Genomic DNA, 6,000 nt, shown 5'->3' on the forward strand with positions numbered 1-6,000 from the left:
GATGTGAGCCATGACCAGCCATGTTGATATTACAGACTCAGTCAGGGACATGTTGAAAATGTCAGTGAAGACTCTTGCCAGTTGGTCAGCGCACATGTCCTGGGTAGGGGAGGGAATGGCCGGCAGGGATGTAGCTCAGTTGGTAGAACATGGTGTTTGCAACGCCAGGGTTGTGGGTTCGATTCCCACGGGGGGCCAGTATGAAAAATCAAAAAATAATGTATGCACTCACTAACTGTAAGTTGCTCTGGATAAGAGCGTCTGCTAAATGACTAAAATGTAAAATGTAAAATGTCCTGGTAATCCGTCTGGCCCTGCGGCCTTGTGAATGTTGACCTGATTAAAAGTCTTACTCACATCGGCTATGGAGAGCGTGATCACATAGTCATCTGGAACAGCTGATGCTCTCATGCATGCTTCAGTGTTGCTTGCCTCGAAGCGAGCATAGAAGTGATTTAGCTTGTCTGGTAGGCTTGTGTCACTGGGCAGCTCGCGGCTGTGCTTCCCTTTGTAGTCTGTAATAGTTTTCAAGCCCTGCCACATCCGACGTGCATCAGAGCCTGTTTGATGGTTCGTCAGAGGGCATAGCGGGATTTCTTATAGGTGTCCAGGTTAGAGTCCCGCTTCTTGAAAGCGGCAGCTCTACCCTTTAGCTCAGTGCGGATGTTTTCTGTAATCCATGGCTTCTGGTTGGGGTATGTACGTATGGTCACTGTGAGGACGACGTCATCGATGTACTTATTGATGAAGCTAGTGACTGATGTGGTGTACTCCTCAATGCTATCGGAAGAATCCCGGAACATATTCCAGTCTGTGATAGCAAAACAGTCCTGTAGCTTAGCATCTGCGTCATCTGACCACTTCCTTATTAACTGAGTCACTGGTGCTTCCTGCTTTAGTTTTTGCTTATAAGCAGGAATCAGGAGGATAGAGTTATGGTCAGATTTGCCAAATGTTATCCATGTCGTCATTCAGCCACGACTCAGTGAAACATAAGATATTACCGTTTTTAATGTCCCGTTGGTAGGATAACCTTAATCTTATGTCGTCCAATTTATTTTCAAATGATTGAAAATTGGCTAAAAGGCTTGATGGAAGAGGCAGTTTACTCGCTCACCGTCGGATCCTTACAAGGCACCCCGACCTACGTCCACGATATCTGTCTCTTTCTCATGCGAATGACGTGGATTTGGGCCTTGTCGGGTGTCTGTAGAATATCCTTTGCGTCCGACTCGAAGAAAAAATCTTCGTCCAATACGAGGTGAGTAATAGCTGTCCTTATATCCAGAAGCTCTTTTTGGTCATAAGAGACGGTGGCAGAAATATTATGTACATAATACATTACAAATAACGCGAATAAACACAGATAATAGTACAATTGGTTAGAGGGCTGTAAAACGGCAGCCATCTTCTCAGACACATCTCAACATACACTGTTCAGAGGAGACTGTGTGAATCAGAAATTCATGGTCGAATTGCTGCAAAGAAACCACTACTAAAGGAAAGAAATAAGAAGAAAAGACTTGCTTGGATCAAGAAACACAAGCAATGGACATTAGACCGGTGGAAATGTGTCCTTTGGTCTGGAGTCCAAATTTGGGATTTTTGGTTCCAACCGCCGTGTCTTTGTGAGATGCGGTGTGGGTGAACGGATGATCTCCGCATGTGTATTTCCCACCGTAAAGCATGGAGGAGGATGTGTTATGGTGTGGGGGTGCTTTGCTGGTTACACTGTCTGTGATTTGTTTAGAATTCAAGGCACACTTAACCAGCATGGCTACCGCAGCATTCTGCAGCGATACACCATCCCATCTGGTTTGGGCTTAGTGGCACTATAATTTGTTTTCAACAGGACAATGACCCAACACACCTCCAGGCTGTGTAAGGACTATTTTACCAAGAAGGAGAGTGATGGAGTGCTGCATCAGATGACCTGGCCTCCACAATCCCCCTACCTCCAACGAATTGAGATGGTTTGGGATGAGTCGGACCGCAGAGTGAAGGAAAAGCAGCCAACAAGTGCTCAGCGTATGTGGGAACTCCTTCAAGACTGTTGGAAAAGCATTCCAAGTGAAGCTGGTTGAGAGAATGCCAAGAGTGTGCAAAGCTGTCATCAAGGCAAAGGTTGGGTATTTTAAGAATCTCAAATATAAAATATATTTTGATTTGTTTAACACTTTTTTTGCTTACTACATGATTCCATATGTGTTATTTCATTGTTTTGATGTCTTCACTATTATTCTACAATGTAGAAAATAGTAAAAAATAAAGAAAAACCCTTGATTGAGTAGGTGTGTCCAAACTTTTGACTGGTACTGTAAATACCCCCCAAAAAATTTTATTTGGGGGGGTGGTTCAAGTCGATTTTTAATAAGTATTTGCCCTAATGAAGAATGACCATAACACAAGAGTTGGTATTAATATGCCTTTTCTTTATAGGCTACCTTGGAATTGTCTTATTATCCGTTAAGTCATCGTTTACCGAATTGTGGGGTGCGACCCCTGAGGGGGATGGGGGGAGGTAAATGAACCAAATTGTAACACCTACAATAGCAAATCAACTTGATTCTTGATCACAATTAAAACTGGTATTTATTTATTTGTATCTTAACGCTTGAGCCGTCAGTTGCGGCTCTCGACAACATAATTGGTGGCTCCAATTATGTTGTCCTGAGTTGTAGCTGGTGACCCTGTCGATGAGCACCTCACGCAGCAGGTGCTCTTCCTGCTGTCTTCCCTTCCTCTCTCTCAATTAACATACATTGAAACCTGTGAGCTAACTTGTAGGCTAAGTAATCGAATAGTGGATTCAATTTGAAAAAGGTATATTCATAAATGTATACAGAAAATATATTTTTTAAGTAACACTTTTTTTATAGTGCAAAGTGTGGAAATGTGCCTCTTGCATGAGTGCTATTCCTCAAAACATAACAGTTCTATTCTGCTCAAGTTTGTGATTTGAAAGACAACTTTGACAGTATTACACACTTTGAAATGTAATTCTACTATATGCTACAGAATTAGACAAATCTCTGGCGCTATAAGTTCAAGTCTGTTTCCGACAACAGCAGCAACCTATCCTTCTTATTGTGTAGGTCTATAGAAAACACATTTGAAGGCCAACATTGTGGAAAAAAACACCAATAATGTAGCCTATATTCAACCTAATTACCTTAGAATCATAATATCCTTAGAATACTTCAAGAACCACATTTATTTTGTATTTCAATTTCAGAAAATCTGCAACAGAAATTATCCCACCCTTGTTATGTCATCATTGATATGGATTTGACATTATTATAGGCCTATGAATGAGTAGAAGCTATTTTTAGCGGCCAACACAAGTGTTAGTTGCATAGGGCGGAGAGTGGAATAAGGAGATCATTACTTTACATTTACATTTTAGTCATTTAGCAGACGCTCTTATCCAGAGCAACTTACAGTTAGTGAGTGCATACATTTGTCATACTGGCCCCCTGTGGGAAACAAACCCACAACCCTGGTATTGCAAGCGCCATGCTCTACCAACTGAGCTACAGGGAATGATTACATTAACATTTTGGTAGAGGGTCCAAATAGGGAATTTAGCCAGGACACTGGGGCAAGCACCTCTTCTCTTACGAGAAGTAGGCCTACCATGTGAAGCTATCTTCAATGACTAGAGAGTCAAGACACCCATTAAAAGCCCCTTCTGAAAGACAACATCCTCCACAGCACAATGTCATAGGCCCAATACCAAATCAACCCCTAGAACCTATTCCCTATGCACTTGTGGAGATCAGAAAGGATTTGATTGGTATAAGCAGTACAGTGAAACTTCCACCTAGCCTATCAGAGGGAAAGTTGGAGCTATTGACATATTGATTACACCTGTCAAATCCACTTGGATCTCCACAAGTGCATAGGGCATAGGGTCTAGGAGTCGATTTGGGATTGGGCCATACACCACTTCCAGGACCCTGTTCACTTCATGCAGAGGCAAGCCAACATTTGGGGTGAAGGGATTGAAGGATGCAGAGTGGTAATAAAGTGACCTTAAATTATGAAGTGGTTCGAACCAAAAAAGAAGTACAGGTTTATATTGTTCCTTTCTTTGCCTTTTTTAACCTTTGAAATCAACCATTGAAAAAAAACAGTTTTAGTTCATTAAATTAGGCTACTTAACCAATCAGTATGGATAGAGCAGGCAAGATAGTTGTTTACATGCGTGATGGACAGACAAGTGTAGCCTATGGCACCAGATGCAACTGAAATTTTGCGGTTGTGGATTTGAGCAAGAGAGGGTTGAGGAGAAAAAAAATAAAAAATCTTGAAGCACTGGACATCATGTTATGACACGCATTATCTGAGTTAGGTCCACAGAATTACAGTGCATTCGGAAAGTATTCAGACCCATTGACTTTTTCTACATTTTGTTATGTTACAGCCTTATTCTAAAATTGATTCAATCGTTTTTTTTCACTCATCAATCTACACACAATATCCCATAATAACAAAGCAAAAACAGGTTTTTAGATTTTCTTTGCAAATTTATAAAAAATAAAAACAGAAATATCACATTTACATACTGTAAGTATTCAGACCCTTTACTCAGTACTTTGTTGAAGCACCTTTGGCAGCGATTACAGCCTCGAGTCTTCTTGGGTATGACGCTACAAGCTTGGTTCACCTGTATTTGGGGAGTTTCTCCCATTCTTCTCTGCAGATCCTCTCAAACTCTGTCAGGTTGGATGGAGAATGTTGCTGCACAGCTATTTTCAGGTCTCTCCAGAGATGTTAGATCGGGTTCAAGTCCGGGCTCTGGCTGGGCCACTCAAGGACATTCAGAGACTTGTCAAGAAGCCACTCCTGCGTTGTCTTGGCTGTGTGCTTAGGGTCGTTGTCCTTTTGGAATGTGAACCTTCGCCCCAGTCTGAGGTCCTGAGCGCTCTGGAGCAGGTTTTCATCTAGGATCTCTCTGTACTTTGCTCCGTTCATCTTTCCCTCAATCCTGACTAGTCTCCCAGTCCCTGCCGCTGAAAAACATCCCCACAGCATGATGCTGCCACCACCATGCTTCACCGTAGGGATGGTGCCAGGTTTCCTCCAGATGTGATGCTTGGCATTCAGGCCAAAGAGTTCAATCTTGGTTTCATCAGACCAGAGAATCTTGTTTCTCATGATCTGAGAGTCCTTTAGGTGCCTTTTGGCAAATTCCAAGTGGGCCTGTCATGTGCCTTTTACTGAGGAGTGGCTTCCATCTGGCCACTCTACCATAACGGCCTGATTGTGGTCCTCTGTAGCTCAGCTGGTAGAGCACGGCGCTTGTAATGCCAAGGTAGTGGGTTCGATCCCCGGGACCACCCATACACAAAAATGTATGCACGCATGACTGTAAATCGCTTTGGATAAAAGCATCTGCTAAATGGCATGTTATATTATTATTATTATGGTTGTCTTTCTGGAAGGTTCTCCCATCTCCACTGAGGAACTCTGGAGCTCTGTCAGAGTGACCGCCGGGTTCTTGGTCACCTCCCTGACCAAGGCCCTTCTCCCCTGTTTGCTCAGTTTGGCCAGGCGGCCAGCTCTAGGAAGAGTCTTGGTGGTTCCAAACTTCTTCCATTTAAGAATGATGGAGGCCACTGTGTTCTTGGGGACCTTCAATGCTCCAGAAATGTTTTGGTACCATTCCCCATATCTGTGCCTCAACACAATCCTGTCTCTGCTCTCTATGGACAATTCCTTCGACCTCATGGCTTGGTTTTTGCTCTGACATTCATTGTCAACTGTGGGACCTTATATAGACAGGTGTATGTCTTTCCAAATGATGTCCAATCAATTGAATTTACCACAGGTGGACTCCAATCAAGTTGTAGAAACATCTCAAGGATGATCAATGGAAACAGGATGCACCTGAGCTCAATTTCGAGTCTCATAGCAAAGGGTCTGAATACTTATGTAAATAAGGTATGTCTGTTTTTTATTTTTAATACATTTGCAGAAATTTATAAAAACCTGTTC

Source organism: Coregonus clupeaformis, chromosome 7 (genome assembly GCF_020615455.1).
Source record: "Coregonus clupeaformis isolate EN_2021a chromosome 7, ASM2061545v1, whole genome shotgun sequence".
In the NCBI taxonomy this organism is placed as follows: Eukaryota; Metazoa; Chordata; class Actinopteri; order Salmoniformes; family Salmonidae; genus Coregonus; species Coregonus clupeaformis.